The sequence below is a fragment of the Prionailurus bengalensis genome, chromosome E4, assembly GCF_016509475.1.
Source record: "Prionailurus bengalensis isolate Pbe53 chromosome E4, Fcat_Pben_1.1_paternal_pri, whole genome shotgun sequence".
Classification (NCBI taxonomy): Eukaryota; Metazoa; Chordata; class Mammalia; order Carnivora; family Felidae; genus Prionailurus; species Prionailurus bengalensis.
The window spans coordinates 21473212-21485685 of NC_057360.1; the positions used below are offsets into that span (position 1 = coordinate 21473212).

Sequence of the window (12474 nt, forward strand, 5' to 3'; positions counted from 1 at the left end):
TCTGAAGTTGCCAAGTTATTATTTGATGGTGCAGAATAGATTCAAGATATGAATTTGAGAGAAATGAAAAACTGAATTTCTATGGTTGGTCAAATAAAGTTTTAAAAGAGTCATTTTCATCTTTTACACTTTTCCGAATTTGAATTATAGTTATAAGATGTTAACTTGCAAATATGAGATGGACTATTTAAAAAAAAAATTCCTCTTGCCACATAGGCGAGTATGGAATAATACCACATTGACAAGTGTTAACTGTATTAGGTTCATTTTCAGAAAACGTAGAATAACGTTCTTTTACTTAAAAGAAACAGATACAATAATGCCCTTGGTGTTACCACTTTTTAAATATACCTAATGACATGACACAAAACGCTAGCAAAAAGAGAATGTTTTGAGAAGCATGTTTACTTCCACAGCTTTCTCTCTCCAGACCAGGAGGTTTGCAAAAAATGCTCCCCTAGAGAGTATTTGTGTTTTGTTGAGGGTTCCACTCCCCCTTAATTGCTGCCCTTTTTTCATGACGTACTCAAGATTGCCACAGGAGGGGAAAGCCGTATCTTTTTTCTGAAGTAAACAGTCTAGGGAAAACCCCCAGGAAAATCGTCATGTTGGCTTAAATGTTTCATGAGAACCATTTTATTACTGAATGAAATTATCAACATTTTGGGTTTGTTTCACTCGTCAACTAACACAGTAACTATTTCAGGCAGCTAGTGAGGTAGTTAAAATATGGGTGTTGACTGTGAACTGGAAGTGGAAAAGGTTGACAAATAAATATAGCAGGACTGTGGAAGATAAGAGGAGCCATACACCCACCCATCCGAGGCACTACCAGGAAGTGAAACCACTAAGCTGGAAACGAGCATTCTACTTGTCCTGGATTGTATTACATGAAATAGGAATTCAAATCCACTGTTCTTTTCTCAGGTTGTAAGGAGCTTTAGAAATTTGCTTCTAGATACTGTGACTGGCAATTCGCTTTTTAAAATAAACCGGAAACCCAGTCTTTTGAAGGATGAAGAGCTGTGTAAATGTGCATTTGAAGGCAATACCCTCAGGAGTTCTTGATCTTTTTTGTACCACGGACCACTCACTCTGGCCATCTGGCAAAGCTAACCCCTGAGTCGAGTATGACATTATAAAGTTCATGAAATAAAAACATTGGATTACAAAGAAAACTGATTTTATCAAAATACATGGAGTCTATGCAGTCTAGTAGACCCCTTATATGATACTTACATACGCTTCAGAGACTTGCGGTATGTTTTCCCCCTCTACTTCTGTGGAACTAAAGTTCTAAAGTTCAATGTAAAATTTTTGAGGACAGAAGAGCTCACAGCACCATAAAGGGTAAAATGATAAAAACAAAAAACAAAACAAAACAAAAAAACCCAGTTCTTTTTTGTGCTACCTACCTCTGCTAGCACCATAATGAATGTGTAAACCCAATGTGAATATTTAGACATTGCATGTAAAAAAACACAGGCTGGAATAAATGAGAAACACCATCATTTGCTTCAAAATAGGAAATTTACATTTTCTCAACCTTTGAGCAACAAGCTAGAGAACAGCACCAAGGACATTGGTAGAGTCTGTAAGAATATTTCTACTGAGCTTCTCTGCTGGTGACATAAACGTCCCTCCCTCCCAGTGAGCTTGCAAAAAATATGAAATTAACAAAAACAGTGCTACACTCTCCCCTTCAGTTTGCAGATGTCCCCTTCATTTTTGGACAGGAAGAAGTTAGATAACTACATCTAAACCACAGCCTAACAAATATGGCCAGAACCCAGGAATAAAGTACAGAATGACTTTCCAATTCATGGCGTGTCTCATTGAGGTAGGAGGAAAGGAGGCCAGAGAAGAACCTCGAGTGGCAAGCAGTGCATCTGGAAAAGGTCCGAGCCAGATGCAAACGTAAGTGCATTTGACCACAAAGAGCTTCCCCTCCTCTGCATGTTGCCAGGCTTGACCCACACAGACTCATTGCTCTCATTCAGAAAAGTGCCCAGCCATCCTTAGTGTAAAACTAAAGAACTTTAATGTTATAAGGATTTACAAATATATATATATATATATATATGTATATATATATGTATATATATATATATATAAAATGAATTTTGAAAAAACAACAAGATTTTCTTCTAAACTTTGAAGAAATGTAAGAGTCAATATTTCAATAATATTTTCATTCCTGAAAAAAACATGTCGATTATGGTAACCAGCTGTTCTCCGAAGTTCTAAGGATTAAAAAAGAAAAGGAAATGACTTTTAGTTGCAAAATCAAGGATGTATTTCAGGTTGATGAAAGAACATCCTGATAGCAAGGCTCTAAAAGAAAAACTTTTTCTGATGGTCGATTATTACTACCACATGTTTTGGCCAGCCATAGAGCTGTAATGGTTCAAATTCTATAAAGCACTAAACTATCTTGAGGGAGCACTGATGGCTTCCAGGAGCCTGGAGAAGTAAGCAAAAGCTGAGGAAAGCCGAAGGGCATGATATAAGGCAGACATAAGAACTTACCTAGGCACCCAATAAAGGCCGGCACAGCAACTGTTAGGCAATCAGAATTTAAAATGACAATGACAGTTCTAGCAACTAAGACAAGAAGAGTAAAAAGCCCAGTATGATGGCTCCTGGAGCAGGTAAAGGCATTGAGATTTGCCAAAGTGATATCCAGTCCAGGCAACTGGAAAGGTAAGAATCCAACAAGAGTGAAAGCAACAAATTCAATCCCTTCCTACAAAATGCTGGAAATCAAGCCAACTTGTAATTACTCCCTGCTAGTTAATAATTACCTTAGATAAAAAGATCTGTATTCTATAAGCTCATGAATTTCTATGCATTGTTTTAGGTGTTTTGTTTTCATTTTGTGTTTTGGCTCAGGGTACTGCCTGTTCATCTTAAGGATTTCCAGATTTTCTTGCTTGCTTGCTTTCAAAACTCCCACTCTAGAAGAATTCAGCCATTCTAGCTTCTCTGGGTTTGCTCCTAGCATTTAGCTAGAGAAAAACCACATAACCTGGCAGACTGGTTTTATTTTCGGTTCACACTCTCAACATTCACAGAGGCCCTGGACACTACACTATCTTTCTAAGTTTTTCCTGTGAATTTGCATCCCCATTCTAGAAAATGTCTTTCTTCTCCACCTTGCCTCTCCCCACCCCCCTCTCTTAGCTGGTGACCTCATCTCCCTTCCTGAGAAAACAACACCATTCAGGGAAGTGTCTTATCTTCCCACCACCAAATCAGCAAACTCCCTGTACTTGCACTTGAGTCCTGTTTGCCTTCACCAAGGAAGCAGAATTCCTCCTCCTGTTAAGAGACCTGACCCCGCAAGTGGCTCTTGGGACACAAAAGCCCTCTCTCTTCTGTAAGTACATGATAGTCATACCTCTCTTTTCTGAACAAACAAAATGACTTTCTCCTGATGACCTGATGAGCAAGCCCATAGAAGTCCCTCTGCTTCATATTCCTCCTCCCTCCATGTTTCCACGTTTCTGCTGCATTTACCAACAGATTTCTCCAGAGGGCCAGTTGTTCACAGGGTATCCATGCTCCCAGAGTCCTCACCCCCCATCCACGGGCAACCTCACGCACACTTTCTGTCCCCATCACTCCACTGAAACTGCTCTTAATCAAGATCACTAATGACCACCAAGTTTTCAAGTGAAGTCACTTTTCTACCCTCTGTTTCCCTGGAACCACTTTGCTTCCTTTGCACCCACGACATTACCCCAATCTCTGGTTTTCCATCCAGCTTCTTGCTTGCTTTCTCGCAGGCTCAGGTACCAGTGCTTTGCCTGGAGCCCCCAGCGCAAGCCACACCCTTCTCTCTCCATTCACCTCCTACGCTCTCTCCTCTCTCTTGGCTTCTCATCCCTCACAGCCTCACTTTATGCTTACGTTTCACCTCAGGGAAACTTTTCTGTCCTGCCCCTCTCCAGATTATTCTCAACTGTTGGAATCAGGTTGCTTCCTTTATCATCTGTTTATTGTTTGCTTAATTATTGACTCTCTCTTCCAAGAGGGAATTAATCACACCTGCTTTATTCACCCAGGTCTCCCCTACAGGGATCACAGTGCCTAGCACGTAGTCAGTCTGAATTAAAACTTCCTGAATTGGTGAAGGAGTAAATGCATACAGCTCAGTGATCACCAATTCCTGGTAATATTAGCTCTGGATTTTTCTTTTTAACCCAACAAGTAAAAAAAATTTTTTTTTTAAGTTTATTTATTGCTGAGAGATAGAGCATGAGCAGGGGAGGAGCAGACAGAGGAGACACAGAAGCCAAAGCAGGCTCCGGGCTCTGAGCTGTCAGCACAGAGCCCCGCGCGAGGCTCGAACTCATAAACTGTAAGATCGTAACCTGAGCTGAAACCAAGAGTCAGAGGCTTAACCGACTGAACCACCTATGCACCCCTCAGCAAGTAAAATTCTTAAGTGACAGAGAGAGCGCAGATTTTCTAAATTGTTTCCTTTAATATCTGTTCTTTTTCTAAGTATTAAAAAGATATATTTTTCCTACCATTTTTCTAGGAGTGCTATATACTATATTAATAAAACAGTATTTTCCTCATGGAAAATTATGATTTATACAAGTGTGTTCTTTTCATTCTGACAATTGTTCACGAGGTATTAATCAACCAAACCAATCTGTCAATCTAAAACATAATTTAGGGGCACCTGGGTGGCTCAGTCAGGTAAGCATCTGACTCTTGATTTCGGCTCAGGTCACGATCTCATCGTTTGTGAGACTGAGCCCGCACTGGTCTCCTCACTGATAGCACAGAGCCTGCTTCAGATTCAATCTTTCCCTCTCTGCCCCTCCCCCCTACTCTCCCTCACTCCCTCTCAAAATAAGTAAGCTTTAAAAATAAGTAAGTAAATAATTTCAACAGGAAGAATTTCTGCAAACACTGAAGGAGTCTCACAAAGTTGATTCTTTTATTACTTTTCATTGATAGCAGAGACATCGTTAGTGGTAAGGGTAAGAAAAAAATCCCATATAAATATTATGAGCTTTCATGTATTTAAAATATAAATCCTTGGTGAACACCACCTCAAAAAATAAGTACCAAGTGGTAGACTATAATATCTTAATAATAATAATATTAATAATTATATTATTAATATAAAATTAATAATTAATAAAATAAAATATAAAATTAATAATAATATTAATAATAAAGACATCTTAATAATCGGCAGTTAAATTGTTAACTAACCAAGAAATCTCTTTAAATGAGAATTTTTGCTATGTGGCATCTTCCTAAAATATGTTAGTACCATCTTCTGCTAAGGATCAAGGGTCTAACAATACTTTGAAGTTCTTATCTGAACATGAATTCCCATTACATATTGAAAGCAGTGATTTAGAAGACTGTGCCATGAACTACTGATAACTCTGGTGTTACCTTTTTAAGATCTAAATTTGTGACCTCCATCAATTTTTAATTCATCTGCCTCTTCTTCATGACAGTTGAATGGAAAGGAATACAATACCTGTTTGAGGTTTACGGTATATATAACAAGGGACTGATGGACATTAAGAAATCTTAATTACAGGGGCACCTGGGTGGCTCAGCCGATTAAGTGTCCAACTCAGGCTTCAGGTCAGGTCATGACCTCGCAGTTTGTGAGTTCAAGCCCCACATTGGCTCTGCACTGTGGCGCCTACTTGGGATTCTCTCTCTCTCTCTCTCTCTCTCTCTCTCTCTCTCTCTCTCTCTCTCTCTCCCTCTGCCCCTCCCCTGCTTATACACCCTCTCTCTCTAAATAAATAAAATTAAGTCATAAAAAAAGACATCTTAATTACAGATGCAGGTGCCTATACAGCATGTCCTCACAGCTGCATGCATCCGTAGGCCCTTTTCCTCAAACTGCTTTTCTGTAAATTCTTACATAATTGCTTTAAATTTCTTTTCTCAATACTTTCATAATATTGAACCAAATACATGTAAAAAGTCTACAAAATGGATTACCCTGCTGTTTCAACAAATTAAAAATGATATTTGTACAAAGTGGAGATAAACCATACTTCCAAACAAGGTTGTAAAGGTAGACTAAGAATCAGAAAGGATCAAAAACACTGAGATTCACACAGCAAGAGCAGCAAAATTTTGGTGCATCTCTTTTTTTCTCAGGCAGGTGCAAGTATCAGAAGATCAGAACAGTGTCTGCTCTGGTTACTGTCCTCTTTGGAAAGGACTCCAGAACCAACGAACCGTTGGGTCCCCCCAACTGTCCCCGCCCTAAGCGTCAATGAGTAGATGAAGAGATGCTAATAAATTCATTTTCTCTAAGTTGGTTCCCAGAGTGGCTCAGTCGGTTAAGCGGCCGACTTCGGCTCGGGTCATGATGTCACGGTTTGTGGGGTTCATGGATTTGAGTCCGGCGTCAGGCTCTGTGCTGACAGGTCAGACCCTGGAGCCTGCCTCGGATTCTGTGTCTTCTTCTCTCTCCGTCCCTCCCTCACACTCTGTCTCTGCTTTTGTAAGCATTCAAAAAAATTATAAATAAATAAGTTGGTTCTCGACAAATATGGATGCTATTTTTCCTACAAAACCTTTATAAAGAATCGTGTAACCCTTAGTCTTCATCTTCTCTACATGAAACAAGTCGAGATGTTCCTGGAGCTGTGGGACATTCTACAAGGGTTTTGGCCCACTTCCCTGAACCCTCCTCAATTTCTCTGGTTTTGTAGACTATGACAGTCTATGAGAATAAAAATGGCTTTCTTTCATTTTTCTATGCATTTCACCCATTTTTAAAGAACAGATTTCAGGTGACAATAAGAACAATTTTCCAAAATTGAGAAAAGCAATAGTTATAGAATTTGTATTTCCAGTTTAATGTTTAGCCTTTGATATTAAGAAACCCCCCCAACACTTCAAAATTATTGAGGACCTTTTTTTTTTCAATATATGAAGTTTATTGTCAAATTGGTTTCCATACAACACCCAGTGCTCATCCCAAAAGGTGCCCTCCTCAATACCCATCACCCACCCTCCCCTCCCTCCCACCCCCCATCAACCTATTGAGGACCTTTAATAAGGCCTTTGGTTATGTGAGTTATTTCTTTTTTAAAAAATTTTTTTAATGTTTATTTCTTTTTGACAGAGAGAGAGAGAGAGGGAGAGAGAGAGAGAGAGAGAGACCTAGCATGAGGGGGGAGGGGCAGGGAGAGAGGGAGACACAGAATCTGAAGCAGGCTCCAGGCTCTGAGCGGTCAGCACAGAGCCCGACGTGGGGCTCGAACTCACGGACCATGAGATCATGACCTGAGCCGAAGTCGGACACTCAACCAATTGAGCCACCCAGGCGCCCCATGATTATGTGACTTATTTCTATTGATATTTACCATATTCAAAATGAAAACTGAAAAAGGATTTAAAAATCACATTGAAAGAGGCAATTCATAAACAAAGACACATGAGTGGCCAGTATAAAATTGCCCAACCTTATTTCTGAAAAAAATATACATTTGAACAAGATACCATTTTTCATATAACAACTAAATTTTTGGATTTATTGTTGTTTGTCCCATGTGACTGATAACATGGTGTTAGCGTTAGCATAGGGAAGTTCTACTCTCGCATACTGCTTCTAAATTGATACAATTTTTCTCAAGAGCAAAATGGCAACAATAATTGCTAAACTTCCGTGAAATTCTGTTGAGCATTTTTGAGAATCCTTCAAACACTCAATTATTATTATTACTCCTATTTTACAGTGGAGAAAAGAGTGCTTTGATAAAGCAACTGGCTTATGATCTTACAACTTGTAAGTAGTGAACTTTTGTTAAAACCTGGGCGTACACTCTTAAGAATCTATCCAAAGGAAGTACAATCTATCCAAAGTTGTGCACAAACATTTACATAAGGGTCTTTGCTGAAACGTTATTTGTAATAGTAGAAAACAAATCCACCTGAATATCCAAAAATCAGTGATCAGCCAATATAACATTTCCACAGTCCAAAAATTACATGCTGGTGAGAAGCACTCTTATTCATGGGTAGATAGCCATTACTTGTCCAGTACCTGGCACGCAGTAGGGACTCAATAATATTTGCTTCAGATAAGAATGAACACAAACTTATACACAAGGATAAAAAAATCATGTTTTAACAGACAATATCATGCCTGAGGGGTAAGCACATTATAAAATAGCAAGAGTAGTGTGTTAAACTAATGAAATAAGGAGGCCATTAGATAAGGTGACACTAATGAGTGGTCTACATAAGCAAACCAAAGTCCAAAACGGTCTAAAAACTAACCCTACATATTGAAACCAATCACAAACAGCCAACTAGGCTTTAAACTATAGCCAATCAATAATTTTGTTACAATGATTCCACTCCTTCTTGATAGAAGTCTCTTTTTGGAGAGCCTGCTGGGGAAGTGCTTCTGTCCACTTTTGTTTTGCACTGTCCCATTCCACTTAACTGTTGCTCAAATAAACTTTAAAAATTTTTGATATGCTTCAGCTTACCTTTTAACAAATGTAATCACAATTTTGTAAAATGTACCTGTGAGTGTATGTATAGAAAAATGTCTAGAAGTATAGACAGATGTATATAAATGAATTCCTGTCTCTTTGTCTCTGTACTGATGCCTAATAGTTAATAAATATTTGTTGAATGAATGAATGAATGAATGAATGAATGAATGAATGACATTTTAAAAATAGCCCTTGAGGAGGGGCACCTGGGTGGCTCAGGTGGTTGAATGTCTGACTTGGGCTCGGGTCATGATCTTACTGTTCGTGAGTTCCAGCCCCACAAAGGGCTCTGGGCTGACAGTTCAGAGCCTGGAGCCTACTTCAGATTCTGTCTCCCCCTCTCTCCGTCCCTCCTCTGCTCATACTGTGTCTCTCTCTCTCTCTTTCTCTCTCTCTCTTAGAAATAAACATTGAAAAAAAATTTTAAAAATAGCCCTTGAGTGGATTATAGGTCATTTTTTCCTTTCCTCCTTTGCAATTTTCTATATTTAATGAAATTTAAGCAGTGAGTATGAATTATCTTTGTAATAAACAAGAATATTATAAAACAATCATGCAGGGAAATATTGTTAGGAATTTTGGAATAAAAACAGCAAATACAGACATCCCATAATCCAATAAAATATAACTTGTATCTTATTTTCCTACTTGTTTTATGTACTGCATCAACAATTAAAAATATCAGATGTTACAGAAAAATAGCAAGCTTAATATTACACAGTTAATTATTACTGGGGTTCAGTATAGAATCCAGGTCACTTGGTAGTTTTTTCCACTGCTTAGAGTCCCAGAACACTAATGAATGAGTGACAGTATGGGCACTGCCATATTCACTGTTAACAATTCTTCTTATCAGTGAAATGATTTGCTAATTATTTGATATTAGTAGAAAACTCCAAAGTTCTAACAAGTACTACATGTGCATGTGACATGAATTGTTTCGGCGGGTTTGTGATCTTCCTAATGGTGTTTCCAAATGTGTACATTTTGGAAGAGCGTACGTGCATTATTCTGGGGAATGGTCTATAGATTTCACAAGATTTGTAAAAGGGTCTGTGATTTAAAAAAAAAAAAAAAAGCAAAGTTGAGAAAAATTAGAGCTATAAAGTCTGCAAGCAAGAGGAGGGGGAAACACCGAAGGTAATTACAAGGCTTATGAGAGGAAAAGGAACCACAGCTAACTCTGTCTTCCTCTTTTTTATTCCTAGAACTTGTGTTTTAATATACAAATGACATGGCTTTATGATTTTGCTTTCTAAGTAGTGACACCAGGAAAGACACTGCTGGGTTAAGAACACAGGCCAAATTATCTCTACGGAATGAACTTTTTATCAGGTACTAGGAAATCTATTTAATAATTTTCCTTTTCCTATTAAAATACAAATGCAAAATACTTCAAAAGTGACTTACAATGTTAAAAGGACTGTAAGTCACAATTGGGGTGTTTTGCATTTATGTTTAAGTAGGAAAAGGAAAATTATTAAATAAGTTTCTCAGTTTCTTGTTCCATAAAATGTGCTTCCCTTTCAGGAAGTCTGCAAAGCTGCTTTGAGCAAATGCAGAATGCACACTTCTCTGTGCATTTCACAATTATTGCTTAATTTAAAATTTAACTCTTCCTTTGCTCAGTGAAAGAAGCAAATACTTGCTTCTTATCCCAACATCAAACTTGGTTGGCAGGGTCTAGGGACCTCCAGGAATAAAATTTTAAAATTCTTAACAGGGTTTGTTTCACTACGATTCCCTGCAAATATCTCTTCAGCTTCAATTCCAAATTTCTGAAACAGAAATAAAACACAAATCCTCCTTGAACTCAAAGGGTTGTATATGCAAACATCCTAACCAAGAACTGACACCCATCCAAATGAGATGCCCCTAGTACATACTCTCCATGTGCCTTGGCGGAATAAATGCTTACATCATCAACCAGTGTGACCACCGTTTCTTGTTCTACTTTTTGAGATGAAAATCATTATTTTTAACTCTCCAATGATTGTAAATTCTAGGAGACTTACATAGGTTAAGCCACTCTTATTTCAAAGCCAAATGCCTTTTTTAACTTTTTCTAAAACAAAGTTACCAAAATAGTATCCACACTCAAACTTAACTTTGTTATTTGCTCAAAACTTTTTCAGGATCTAGCTCTGTTCTCCAGGCTCGTCAATTAACTTAGGGAAGGGCAAATCAGAATACCAGAGGTTTTACAATTCCTTTTTCAACACTGTCTTTCTTTTCTCCTGACACTGCAGCGTATGAAAAACCCAGGAACGCTTTGCATAAGTAATCGAAACGACTTTTTTTTTTTTTTTTTTAATTAAAACGTTAACAGAGCCCACGGACTCCATCGCTAAGGAGTATTAGTGGCTGTCAAAAACCACACCGCTCTAGTCCGGGATCGGTAACCTCAGGGAGGCATCACGTGGAGCTCTAACAAGAGCCACCTCACTGCCCTGTCGAACGGTCGCTTTCTTTGGGGGCTCTAAGTAAGGGAAACCCCTTGTCGTTCCATTCGCCCACGCCTTTAGACCCCGGGAAGCATGGCATTTGTTACGAAGAAATTAAGTGCCCTGATCTGAGTCTCCTTTCCAAAAGGCAGAGGAGAGGCAGACTTTGTAAAGCAGCGAACCACAGGTTTTCCCTCCGTCCTTTCTCCCTTCCAACTCAGATACGAACTTAAAAGCTAAGGAGCGTGGGGGAGAGAAGTGAGCGGGGCAAGAGTAAATATATTGCTTACTGTTCCCAGAGTTACATGAGATTCTTCAGGCTCCTTTATGCCTCTAGCTTTCTGTCAGGATCCTTTTTCAGCCGGGACGACAGAGAACTTCAAGTCCAATCCTTGGTAGGAGGGGCTAAACTGTGGGCTGGTTTCCTTCAGTCTTAGCCTCTGTTTTAAGGTGGAATGAAAGACGAAGCGAGGGAAAGCAATGTTCTCGAAGAAGCGGATATCTTAAATGTAAATGTTAGCTTCTCAGAACCGGAGTCTGAAGTCCCAAAACATGCTTAAATAGTATGTGAGCTGATCCGAAACCACGTGGATGCTACTGTGTGTCTCTGTGTGTATGTGTCTGGAAGCACGTCTTGTCCTTAAGTAGTTACAGCTTCCTCTCCCCCCCACCCCAACAAGTAACAAAATTGAAAAGATGAATAACCTAGAGCATTTTTGCATTCTTTAAAAGGGCAAAGTTTATAACAAACCCAAAATATAAAATGGATACATTCTGAAGAACAATAGAAGACCACTTTAATTATTGCACTATGTGTTAACTAACTTGGATTTAAATTTTTAAAAATCAATGGAAAAATATCAGTATGATATAATCGTTGGGTTAGATCACTGGGTTAGATAATTATAGGTTTATTAATTAACACATTTAAAAATTTTCTAATTTGGTAAATTGACTACAATTGTAGTATCCCATTACCTCTTTATAATATATATAATAACTTTATATATATGATACATAATAAAAGTCAACCTAGTTTTAAACTGAAATAAAACAATACTAAATATATTTTAAAAGTATATAATCTACTCAAATATTTCCTCCCCAAACTCAAAACACCTGAGTTGGTAACTGAGTGTAAATTTAGGATTAAGAGCATACCAAAGGCTGTATGTAATACACCTGTTGAGATATAGAGGGAAAAATCAAATCACGTTAAATTACAAGTTGGCAACACAAATTGCAAAACCCGGTATCACAGTAATAAGGGAGGTGTACTGTTTAGATTTATCCAAATTCCACAAGAATGGATCAGTGTCTTTAAAGATTGACATATTCATTTAGTATATCATGTTTTCAGGACCTTCTAGTTTTGCTTTTAATCAAATACTGAGCACATTCTCCTAGCTCTCTTGTAACATTTTCAAAGAATGTAATTTCTGCAAAGTCTGTCATTATGGCTTCTCCATCATCTGCTTTCTGCAGCCCAAGAATCAACTCCTTTTTGTTTTTTGTTTTTT

General features: G+C 38.2%; 1 protein-coding gene across 1 annotated transcript in view; it reads right to left on the minus strand.

Annotated features, from left to right (window-relative positions):
- The window catches only part of PLA2G4A (phospholipase A2 group IVA), a 166758-nt gene extending 155192 nt beyond the window's left edge, over positions 1 to 11566 (minus strand). The window contains exon 1 of the mRNA XM_043569009.1: positions 11245 to 11566. The gene's annotated coding sequence lies outside the window, so the exon portion shown is untranslated. The remainder of the gene's footprint in view (positions 1 to 11244) is intronic.
- Positions 11567 to 12474: the final 908 nt, after the last annotated feature.